Consider the following 13717-nt stretch of genomic DNA (forward strand, 5'->3'; position numbering starts at 1 on the left):
CATGCTACAACTGATAGACTCATTAAAAGCGGTTGAAGGAAACAGGTTGTAGGAAACAGGTTGAAGGAAAGGCTCTTTTCAGATGTGTTGTGCTCTCATGCAAGAAAAAGTTCTGCTGTGGATCCAGATGTCATTATCTTTTTATCACCCTGGCGGCCTAGCGAACAGCCTAACAGACAAGCAACACGCTCATATTCCCTCGTAGGGCCTATTTATGTCACTAATTAGACACAAATACATACTTTTGGACTGTGGAAGGAAACATTGGTACCCATAAAAACACCACACACATACACAGGAAAAACATGGAAACCCCAACTCCAAGGTATTTTCAGCCAAGAGTAAGAATGGCCTTGGGGGCTCTCTGACTGTGGCTTCATTCTGCTGCTCTATATTATATCTCAACTTCCTTATTTGCATTCACAGCCTACACCAATCCACTTTCTCCACACACTCATACGATGAAGCTTACTATAACCCAAACAAAAGGCACGGTGGTCTCTGGAGGGGTCAACAGGTTCTCACGGCGCTAACACAGAATCACACACACAAACCGGTACAATTTAGTGTCACACAGGCTAACGGACACATATTTAGCTTGTGGAAGGAAGTCTAAATAGTCAGTGAAAATCCACTCAGCTTGTGTTTGTTTTCGAGTGTGACAAGTCAATCTTAAGAGTCCACCCATCTGAAACGTGGTAGATTTAAATCTCACTAATTATTTACTACATGCACGCCTTCTAGTTTTTAAAACGGTTTTTTTAATGAAAGACAGTAGTACACCACTAGGAATGAATACACTTTAAATACTACTTTCAAATGCTTAAAACGCAACTCTAAATTCATTCAAAACAATTTTCTGTCATTTATTTGATATGTGTTAATCTTGCGCATAAATCTACCAAGTCTGTTTTAGGCCATGTTCACTAAAAACTAAACAAAAAACATCACATCTCTAACAACACTATGTGCTCAGCTAAATGCAACACAATGCACAGTGGATTACTTTTAAAGGATTCACTGACAATCTATGAAATATATGAAGGAGTCCAAACCGCGGCAGGTATTCCTCTGTTATGCCCATCGATTAGGACAACTGTGAGAAACATGGCGATCCTAAAGTCCATCACATCCTGTGTTTGATCCCTGCTGCTCTTTGGTCTGTGCAGCTTTCAGACTTCAATGGGACTTTAATTGAAGTTTGAAAGCGTACCAAAACACGTTCAGTCCCTTTATGCTGCACGCCAGGGGGCGGACGGCAGCGTTCACACAAGAAATGGATCTCACAAGCAGAGTCCATTTCAGCCAGATCAAACTGAACTGGTGCGGACACGTTTTTAAATTCACTTTCAAGGATTTCTATGACCTGAAGGAGTTAATCGACGAAAAACAGTTTTGCTTTTGTTTGACAACAATCAAGTTAAAACAACAATAAAGTTTATTGATTGTATTCATTTCAAACTCCTACTCTTAGCAGTTCAAATTCAGTCATGACACTGAATAATTGCATTGAAAATATGCATTTTGGACATAAAATATGTTTTGCTTTTGTACATAGTTTCTGATAAAGTTTAATTGACTCATTCATTCATTTTGTATTTCTTGTAGTACTGTTGCTGGGCTAAATCAAATGTGTTCAATACTGATTTATTAAGTTAAATTGTTTTCGCCCCTTATCAAATCATCCAAACTTTTGTTGTTGTGATTCACTTTAAGACAAACTAGTAATCTGACACCACTTTGGTTTTAATTTGACATCAGAGTACTGCACTCCTGAGTCTCATTGACGTCCACATGCTTCACCTCCCTCGCTATCGAACGAGACCTGTGAGACAACGGGCACATTAAAGACCTCCGCACCATTACCAAGCCATCTTCGTAGACATGTGTGTGTGTATGTGTGTGTGTGCGTGCATATAAAACTAGACAACAAGCAGTCAGCAACTCAACCTGTGCTGAGAGAGCAACTAAAGATAGAAGGTTTAAAAAAAAAAAAAAAAGAGCAAATTAATGTGATGACTTTTTCCTCTGCAGCAACATAAACCTGAAACAACAGCAAATAAAAGAAATTACTCAGACGCAAATTCTGCCACTGTAAAAGCCTAAGGCAAGTATTACAAACAACTTAGCCAGCCAGTAAGCACTAGAGACTCATGAATAAATGATCCTTAGATCTTCAATTTGACATCAAAAAGATACACACTGAGCCCACCATCAAAGCTCCTCTGTCTGTGGCAGTACGTTGTCACCATAAAAGGTAATAACTTTCTATTTCTTTCCATGTCCCCCCCCTCCCCGCTCTCTATGCCACTCTCTCTCTCTCTCTGTCTCTTTCGTTTCATTTTTCATGCAACACAATGTAATTACATCGCACTGCCACTGAATCCTACTTTTGATACGACACACCCAACTGCCAGACGTCCTGTGGGTGTCAAGACATCAGACGGCAATGAAAGTCAACCACCTGCTGGGCACACCCCCGCACGTCGCCGCTTGATCAGCAAAACCAATCCAGCACCATTGCCGACGTGTAGTAGGTCTGACAATCAAACTGGCACGTCTTCTTTGTGATCTAAAAGCTGTCGTGGACAGCCCACCCATCAGCTGTGGTGACAAGTGCACTGATGCAGGTAGAGCCAGATGGAAGCCTGAGGTGAACAGGCAGACGTTAGAATAAACTCTCCTGCTGAATATTTCCTTTTTTCCCACCTTTACCAGCGACAGTAAGTTTTACTGTAACAAACGAAGAGATGGGCATAATTTAAAGCATGGCAGATCATTAAAAGTGACACTAATGTTTTATGACTTTGTCATTTCTTTGTCTTTGTCAAACGTTAAAGGTTTACCACTTACTGCTCTGCATCACTTCAAAAGTTGAACTTTTTCATTACTTTTGGACTGGATGCATTGACTCTGACATAATGCCGTCATGTTTTTGGTTCATACAAATTAAAAACCTTTTATTTTTTTTCCCCAGGAGCAAATTTTAGGAACATGAGCAACATGTGCTTAAAATCAACTCATAAAATATGCATTTTATGAACCCTAGTGCCCTTATAAATAATGATGCTCTGTGATACAAATGTTTAAATAGGAACTGATGTGTTTCAATGTGAAAATGAAACATGCTTTTGTCCAACTTTCATCTAGTTAAAACTCACATAAATGCTCCTGCCTGCTAGCTATTTTCAAATTGAAAGATATTGAATTATTTGGAAGTTATTGAGTATAATGCTGTGATACGTACAGAGTATGATGCAAATGAGGTATTCAGTGGAAATGTCCACATCATTTCACAAAACCAGCCCTAACCCCCCCCCCCCCCCCCCCCCCAAAAAAAAGAAATTGACAAACTATGCAACCTCTATAACTTCCGTCTTGTTGTATGATAATACAATGACGAGAGTAAAAACTTTAATCTCTTTGGATTCTTCAAACCATTTAGGGAATTTCTTTGAAGCGATGGCCTGGAGCAGTAGTATCAAATCCTGATCCTGCACGTTTTAAATGTCCCCTTACTTCAATATACCTCAATCTAATAATGACTGTTATTCTAATGCTCCTGAGATTTGGAGTATGTGGGGTCTGCAGTGTTGTTGATGCAGGTGGATAAGTGTCACAGTAGCATCCGCACAAATGCCTGAACTCAAGGTTTCCCAGCACAAAGTGTCACAGCAACTCTCAAAATGATGCAAAATAAGCTGTCAACATGACATCAATTTCTTCCAGTCTGCCTCCAGCAAATACCCAGCGTGAACTCAACTGACGGCGCCCCGCACCACAGGTGAGGTGTGACACTAGCTGCTTTTGCCCCATGGAGCTGCGCTGCAAGCCTCGGAGGAGGAAAATGAATGGAGACGACTGCTGCAGTAAACAGATTACTGCTGAATTAGTACTATCTAAATAGAATCCTCTTTTTTTTTCTTGGCCTGGATAAGACAAGTTTAGAACCATGGCACAATTAACATAGTGGCCTCCAGCTCAATGTGGGAGAAAGTGAGCGACAGAGATAAAGCACAAGGAAAGACACGAGTCTACAAATCAACGTTATGTATTCATGCTTTCTGGTTAGTAATGCACAACAGCCTCTGATGTTGCATGAATATGAATAAAAAAATACTTATTTCTTTGATTCTGTTCGGAAAAATTACAAATTTTACTCAGGGAAGTCACACAAGACAAACGTACCATGAGAAAAAACATTTGGTAGATCTGTTCTTTATTCTCATCACCACTCACCAGCTCAGGCAAACAGTAATAAATCCTATTGAGCCCCACAATATTTTTTTTTCCCCCACAGAGGTCAACTCAAGCAGGTCGAGACCAACCTGTGTGTGTACCACAAGGTGAATATGCTGTGAGCAGAATAAACATGAATAAAGAATGTGAAGCACCTGTATCCTTCTGGAAAAACTCAAAGTAACTACTATGAGGGAATCGGAGAATGAAAACAATTTGAGTGGACTCCGTGATCTGCAGAAGACGAATCATTTTTACATTTGTGCAGAACACATGCTATTTCTTATCCTTTTTACCTTGACGTCAACATTTAACCCAACTGCAATACATTTTGGATAGAGGATTTCACAAATGATCAGGCCATTTCTTCTGTTGAGAAATGCCAAAGTGGGCAAACGGGTTAAAAAAAAAAAAAAAAAAAAAAAACATTCTCAAATTTCCAACTTACTCATTTGTTTGTTTGTTTGTTTGTTTGTTTGTTTTTCAAAGCCAGACCGAGTTTTCTTACTGCCGCTTATCTGCAATTTTTCCCCATTTCCGGATTGTGATTGCTTTAAATGGAGATTTTTACCATTCCCCTTTGCACTACTTCCAACATGTTTCTAGAAGCCCAATCTAAAATCAAAACCGTATTTCTTGCTGAGCAAAGACAAAGCAAAAAAGACTGAAAGGAAATATTGGTTTGAATTCCTCAAAACGACTCAGAAGGGCCAACACCACAACACAGTGAAAAGCCACAAAAGAAGTGCGCAGCGGTCAGAAGAATAGACTTTGTTTCCCGGGATTGATATTTTCTGATGGACTATTTTGAATATGGGAGATTAATAAAACAAAAGTCAAACACTGCTGCTCGACGATTGTGATCAGTGCTATGTGTTTTCAGAAATCAACAATGTTGGTCACCGTGTTGAAATTGTTATGTTATATGTGCTCCGCTGTTCAGTGTTTGGTTCCGTCAGAAAGTAATGTCCTCTGGAAACAAAGCCCGTTCTCAAGACTGCTGCACCTTTCCATTGTGGCCTTTGCAATTCTGTTGTGGATTTTACAGTTGCATTATGGCCCTGGCCCTTCTAGGCCACTGAAAAGACAAGTACATCAAAACAATTGATTTTTAATTGATTTAATTGAAAGAAGACTTTAAATTTGATGTGCAAATATGCAGAGTGTTGATATTTCACATCAATCCCCTGTATTAATGTCACCTGTGCTGCCTCTGCTGCATGATCTTAACACGTCAGCCTTCTGTGTTTATAATAAACCATAAGTATCAATAAGCAGAAAAAAATGCTCCAAGCATCCAACAATCATCTCAGTTAATGACATAGAAATATTACCCAGCACTGATTAACCAAATACTTGAAGTGAAATCTGCTTAACAAAGCCACATACCTGAGGTGAAATCTTCCTGAGGTCCCCTGAGACTCCTCAGTACAGTCCTGGGTTGGAAGCTCCGCTTCAGAGTCGAAGATGCATTCAAGTCAGAACTTCCAAAGGACCACGAGGCAGGAATCGTATCTTTTATCCAGTTTCCAAATCCTTCCAATGGAGTTAAAGACACTTGTATTCATCCAGGCAATCAATTACATCAGCAATGTGACGGTGTGGTCTACAAGAGCATTTCTAGCTGCTGTTTCAGAAGTTTATTAGGCTTCCTTTGCAACATTAGTTCCTAAATCGTAGGAAATAAGCTTTAGAGCAGTGATCATGCCTTGTCTCAATCAGCAACAGTTTGTGTGGAGCGTGAGCCAATCAATAACATCTGGTGCAAATGTGTGTCATGTCCAATCAAAGCACTCCTCAAACAAACAAACAAAAACACACACGTCATATAGTTTATTTGAAACACACAACATCTATCTGTGCAGCAGTTCAGTACAGTGGTACTGTACGACAGGGTAAGGTGCATTACGGATGACAGAAAACTACACATGTATGTGAGTGTACGCTGTGGCTGATGTCTGCCGGTTTGTGTTGTCATTAAAGAAAGCTCACCCAGAGAAAACCTTCTCTCGTTTATTCCACAACACACACACACTTGTGTCTTAATTTCTCAAATGAAAAGTGGCTAAAAACATGCTGTACATTCAAGGTTCAGCCTACAAGAAAGGAAAATAGCATGTAGTTTGTAACAATCAACAAAATCCTCAGATTTTTTTAAACTTTTATAGCATATCTGGAATGAACTGAATGTACTGGGGGGGGGGTCACCTGTCAAGATAAATGATAAATGTAAAACTGTCTTACCAAAGTTTGATCTGTAAGAGGTTAAATGTTTAAAAAGCTACAGCTCGAATCCTCACAAACACCAAGACATATTGTCAGTTCAATGACCTCCCTCTTCAAAGAATAGATTTCAAAAAATAGTTCCTGTCCACAAAGCTCTGAATGGTCTTAAGCCCAAAAATACATCTCATGTCTTCTGTTATGGCAGAAGCCATCCAGGCCTCTCAGCTCATCGAGATCAGACCTGCTTTCTGCTCTCGAGTCGGAACCAAACATGTTTTTTGTTTCTATCCACCAAATACTGACATCTTCTACTTTTTAGGTCTTGATGTTTTATATCTTTGTATGTTGCTTATTTCATTTCATTTTAATGACTTTATCTAAGACATTTACTTATATTTATTCACCTTTTTCATCGTCAGCTGTGCATGTTTGTTACTGTAACGTACTGTGACTTGCCTCGTCTCAACACAACAAATCAGTACAATGTCGACTTGGCTGGGTTTTTGTTTGTTTTTTACACTGGTTGACCGCTTCCTGCTGCAACCAGGTTGTCACTAGAAAAACAAGAGGTTAAAAGGTTAAAAACACTCAAGGCTGTCAAATTCTATTGATTCAGCAAAAAAAAGATTCAGAAATATGGACTGGGGCATCAGGATTTTAAAAAGAAATCTCAAAACTTGCAAATTGTGAACGGGTGACTTTCTAAAGAAAACAACAACAAAACATTTGGGCAAATACAATGCAACAAACTTATATTTTAAAAATACAATCTGCATTTATTTCTACATCTTCTTGTTTCACATTGTCTAAAATAGAGCTATGTGGAAGACGGAGCGGAAACTCAAAGTCAGCAAAAAATGAGGAGAAGGAAAAAAAAAAAACTTGAGGGGAAAGAAATACCAAGAGAATGCAGTGAGAGTGGCAGGTGTGAGGAAGGAAAAAAGAAAAGTGATTGGGGGGAAAATAGCAAGACAGTCTGTCTTTGCTTCAGGTCTGTAGGCAAGATAAATGCACTCTGTGTATACGGTGTGAAAACAAGTGGGAAATCAAGTGCAAAAAGGAGAAGGAAGAGCGACAGCGGGAAATAGGGGAATATAATAGTTGTCAAGGATTAAATAGATAGAGAACTGTTTACTGTATATGAGACACAAGTACATTTAGAAAACAAATGGGTATACTCTAGTGAAAACATACACAGTGTTGCTTTAAAATGTTTTGTCAGCTAAACAAGTCGAAATATTTCAACTATCTCTGAGCGCTTCAAAAACTTCCCCCCACAGCCACCTTGCGATATGTCATATGTTACCTTCATTTCTGTCTGACAGACCAGCTCTGTCTCCTTTACCTTCATCCTTAACCCACCCAGATATGCACAGTCAAACCAAGCTCGCTTTCTGTGTGAAAGTATGAGAATATTTCAGAGACGCACTCGCACATCCAGCTCTTCAGATCTGAAATGAGGTGGGAAAGTAGCTGTGAAGCCAGACGGGCGCCTGCAGCTATCTCAGGGATGAATACAACTATTCCATTACAAACACCTTTAATGTCGCCATGGTACGTCTGACTTGCTATGCAGTCCCATCATTTCAGTTTTCTTTAAGGCACCAACACTATTATTTCTGGCTGCAACTTGCGAGTGCGCCCCCTCCAAAGGGCCAAACAGCAATCAACCAATATGTTTTCTTAATGAGAAAGCATAAAATGTCTTTTATGGATTTCACAAATTCTGCATTGTTTTCTCTTTTTTTTTTTTTTCTAATAAAAAATAAATAAATAAATTCAAATTACAGAGGCAATGTGGTGAAGCTGGAGAAAAACTCCTCTGCTGTGATGTGTGAAAGGTGTGTGACATCTGTGGTGGGAGGATTACTATTCATTCCCAGAGACTATTTTAATCTGCCTGTCACAGCTGTGCAATATGATATGAACTTGAAGGTCAATTTTTATCACTTTCTGTAAATGGTATTGATTTAAAAAAAACAAAAACTGATTTCTTCAAAGGGCTTGAATTTAAAATAGTTTTAAAATCATAGAATTATGAGAGATTCAGATATTTCTTTTTTTGTGGTTCCTGTTTACCGGGCGGCGCTCTAAGAAATCCACCCCCTGACATCAATTCTGACCCCTCTCCGTGGCTTCCCCTGTGTAGTTTTTGTATGTTCTCTTTATGTGTGCCTGGGTTTTCCGTCACAGTTCAAAAACATGTGTCTGTCATAATCTGATGTTTTCAATTTGCCCAAGGTATTATTGTCTCTGCCTTTGCCCTGTGATTAACTGGTGAGCGGTGCAGCTAGGAAAACGTCCAGCACCACATTAAACAAAAATGCATAAAGCTAAATGAATGATGGATGATTAGATGGTAGACTGCATTTGTTTATGGTGATGTAAATACGGTATGTGATGTGCTGGTGCTGATTTGGCTTACTTATATTACTGCCTGCTACTGTCATGGTTTGGAGTAACTTGAGTTCTTCATGTGAAAAACATGAATAGAATTGGTGTGTCTTGCACAAACAGCATTGGTAGTTTCACAGATGTGAGCAGATGTCGGGCTCCAGCATGACTTGTGCCACTTGTTGTATATGTGGGTCAGTCGTTTGTGAGACTGGGATTTAAGTAGGGGTCGTTGAGGTTGCATTAACTCTGCAGGATGTCAGTGATTGCAGTGTCATCTGAAGATAATGAATAAACATGTGTTTGTTTGTATTTGTTATTCACTCTTTGTCAAGCCAAGAAAACTGTGAGCGCAACCACACATGGTTGTAACCCCAATTGTGTGGCCTAAAATGTAAAAACAACACAACGGTTAATTATTTGAGAATTAAAATATAGTTTTAAGGTTAGGTTACAATGTAGTTAATGTTATGGTGAGAGTCATGGTTGCTCTTGTCATAGGCCTCAAGGAGGCCTGTGACAGCTCCTTGGCCCCAGAATTCATTCATTCATTCATGCATGTGATGATCGCTGAGGAGCTGGGGAAGTGGCCCGTTGGCCATGATGGCTGACACCTGGGTTAGTTTGCTCACCCACAGAGACTGAGGTTGCATCCAAATAGTCCCTCCTACCTCCTTTCCTATCTACTTTTACTTAAACCCCGGAAGTGTTTAAGTGGCGGCCATGATAAGGAACGTTGTAATTCTCATTAATCTAAGGAAATGAGGCTCAATGCTTCCTTTGTAACCTCCTTTAGCATAGGAAACACTGGTGCATCCTTTACCAAAGGAGGCGGGCAAATGCTGCCTCACACTTCCTTGCAACATTTAAAGGGACCCGCTCATCCGAGCGTTCACAGAAACGCACAATGACTGAAAAGGGACGCAGATCATCATCATCATCATCATCATCATCATCATCATCATCATCATCATCATCATCATCATCATCATCATCATCATCATAATAATGCATTGGTTTTATATTGTGCTTTTCTTGACACTCAAAGATGCTTTACATTGCATTATTCATTCACTCCATACTCGATGGTGGTAAACTCCATATGTAGCCACAGCTGCCCTGGGGCAGACTGACGGAAGCGAGGCTGCCAATCTGCGTCATTGGTCCCTCTGACCACCACCAACCACTCACTCTTACACTGCATCATGTAAATTACCAATGCAATAATCTGCCTTGAACAACTTCAGAAATCTAAAACCCAGATCCCAACTATGAATGTTGTGCGGATGTTGTAAAACGAACCCAGTAAAGTAAATTTTGTGAAGCCTATTCTCAGTTTGCATTGGTTATATGTTCACCTGGTAGCCTCTATTATATTTGAGATTTGAGATTAAATCAGCGGTTAGAGGCACAGGGGAAAGTGTTATAAATGCGCTTTTGTAGTCCATTTTCTGAAAATTTTGGTTTTTTCACAACGGCATAAGTCACTAACCTGAGCCGCCGTCGGATTATTATTAAGTCACTTAGTGAAAGTGCGATCTGACAGTCACAACAACATGTTGGCCTATCCCTAACTCCTTTAAGAAGCCTCCTAACACCTTTCCTTAACCCCATGACGAAATCCACGGGATTGAGGAAAAGTGGATACGAAAGGAGATAGGAGGGACTATTTGGAAGCACCCTTCGTGGTTTTTCCCAGGATTCTGATTGGCTACCATGGCTTCATGCTTCTCGTGACACTGCCCCCTATAGGTTTGGCATGATCATAGTAGCTCTCAGAATTGGCTTGTCAACTGTTCGTTGGATCGCCATGAATTTTCATGAAGACTTTGAAGGTCCCTGGATGATGCTCTCTAATGACTGTGGAGAGTCCCTGACTTTTCTAGTGGCGCATCAGCAGATCACTTATTCAGTGACATAGCCAACAATTGACATTAATGGCTCTCTGACGACAAATCCCTCTGGCTATGGCAGTTTCCTGAATGTGGTTCTCACTGGAGTTACCAGAGTGAAATATTAGATATTTTGACCATTTCGCAAAAGAAACGCCATTAAAACTTTTGTTTTCACTTGATCATTTATGTAAAACCTTTTTTTGTGTAAACACTTTTAACGACCCTGATGCAAGCTTTAATCACTTGTAGTATTGTTCTACTTGCTGATCTTCAAAAAAATAAATAAATAAATAAAAAAACACCGCTTAGTTAAGCAACTAAAAAACTTGGGTTCCGCATGTGATGACAAGCTTTAGAAAAGCAGCACAAAATGCACCAATTTCCTTTTGTTTCACAATTGATTTCGACATACTTCTATTAGTATATAAAACTCTTAATGGCCTCAGATCTGTTGTTCAGATGGATTTTCTTTCTCTACTTTATAAAGAATACAGATGGTTTATGAGTGGAAATAAACACTTTCAGGATGTTTGTATTGATATAAAATCAGCTTACGGAACGTGAGTCATTATTAGCACCCACTGGAAATGTAAAACTAAAAGTGGTTCGTTTGTGCCCAATGGCAGTGCATCCAGAGGATATTTGCAGAGCTTCACTTTTTCCACATTCTGGTATTTTACATTTTTTTTCCCAAACAAACTCGCCTCACAGCGAGAAGATCATGGGTTCAAGTACGACCTGGGGCCTTTTTGTTTGGAGCTTGCATGTTCTCCCCGTGTGTGCTTGGTTTTCCTCCGGGTACTTCGGCTTCCTCCGACAGTCCAAAATCATGCATGTGAGGTCAATTGATGATGTTAAATTGCCCCTAGGTGTGAATGGGTGTGTGGTTGTTTGTCTGTATGCGTTTGACCTGTGATAGACTGGCGACCTGTTCAGGATGTATTCTGCCCTCGCCCACAGTACCCTGGGATTGGCTCCAGCGGCCCTGAACAGGATAAGTGGGATAGAAGATGGATGTTCTCAGGGGAATCTTTCAGCCTGACAATGCGCTGAACACAAGAGCAGACGGTAAGTTAAAAACGTTCCACTCACACACTAAAATCCACTCTCACCAACACCTTAAATCATTCACATTATGCACACAAACACCTAAAAGAACAGCTAATCTCAAAAAACATGTATTACACAACACTCAATTAATTAATTGTCACTTTGCCTCTACAGGCAGGTTGCCTGACAGGTGACTTACCCGGACCGGACCTACGGCAACAACATAAGCTTTAACAAATAAGTTTAAAAATGCTAATTGTGTGCAATCTGTTTATATGTGGAAAATTAGTGTTATCTTGAGGTGCTGTGTGCCAAAGTGGTTTGAATATTTAAAGCGCTGGTTGTAAAGTGCCTATTCGTTACGCTGAAGTTAATTTAATTCATATATTGTGTTAACACATCCATACAGTGCAGCTTGGGTTTTGTTGGGAATTCATTGGACACAGACAATCTTCATTTGCCATGATATAAAAATCATGCATGCGAGTCTGACTCTCAAATCTGCTTGCAGAGACTCTCAGCGGGGATCCTGCTGCCCCGATGCATCTCTTCCCCTCTCAGAGCACAGAGACTGCCCAAGGTCGCCAACATGATCAAAGGTGAATGGTCAGGTCCTCACAGGGACTGCCCCTTCCTCTGCTCTGCCCTCAAATAAAGCCTTAGGTGAGCATTCACTCTCTTCCTCCACTGACCGTGGAAGGAGCAGGCTGCACCCGGCCGCACAGCCTGTTGGACCAGAACAGTGAACAAGGATTTGAGGCCTCAGAAGACCTCAAATCCTGTAGATCCACAATTGAGGCCATCACCCAGCGTCTGGCCTCATCGCCACCAGGGAACAACCGGCCCTCTCTTCTCCCTTTCTGTTTTTCCTCCAGCAAGCAGGACAAAACTCTCCATAGATCTCAAGATACCAGCTCTGCAAGGGGACAACCAGGACTGTCCTGAACCACGACTCGGCTTGTTCTTCTGCACAATGCAACTCAACTAGAGTCTCAATGCTAACTCTCGTTGAGCTGCATTTCAGATTTATAAAGAAAAATAAGAGGGATGGACTCTGAGGAGCAGCAAAAGGCGATTTCAGCACAGAAACACTACAGTGTGCTTGCATGTCTACAGTAAGAGGGGGTAAATTCCTGACATGTATTGTGTGAAGCACTGTGTTGAATTCTGTTGTGAGAAAAGATCTATTTAATTAAAAAAAAATATATTATTTTGTGATAAGCTTGAGAATAAAAGAGATACTGACGCACTAAATAATTTCTCTGAGTGAATAACTCACTTATTGACTGGCTAAATGGATTAACTGATATTCTAGTGAACCTAAGCCATACTTTTTGTAAACAAACAGACATCATGGTGACTCTTTTGCTTGCATGTTAACATCCTGACATTTTGTGTGTGACAGCATTTAGCTGAAACCACTCACACATTACATTAGGAGTATTAATAAGGGTCGGATTCTGCTCAGACTAAATCCATTAATTTAAATGGATACACAAACTAGCATGCAAACTGGATTGTAATAATGTGGCGACACCTTCAAAGCAGCTGGCTGTAAGTGTGCCTGTGAAAAATGTCAACATATTGAATAAAAACTTTCTTGGAATTTGGGTTTTGTTGTTTTCACCCAAGCCCTTCATGGTGAAACACAAAAGATCACAGTCGGGATCATTTAAAAATGCAAACACTTTCTGAGGAGCAGTCGAGCAGTGATGAGTCATCCTGCTTTTCCGTGTCCCATCTGTCTCTGAGCTTTCTGTCTTGCTTCTGTCCCACTTTATAATTTTCCTTGTACTTGCACACTCATGAGCCACATGTTGTATACCATATCTGAAATAAATATAAAGCTATACATCATCTTGGATGAAACTCATTTACCTGCCATGTGTACTTAATCTCGTTGAGATGTTGTC

This window comes from Lipophrys pholis (genome assembly GCF_963383615.2).
Source record: "Lipophrys pholis genome assembly, chromosome: 12".
Taxonomy (NCBI): domain Eukaryota; kingdom Metazoa; phylum Chordata; class Actinopteri; order Blenniiformes; family Blenniidae; genus Lipophrys; species Lipophrys pholis.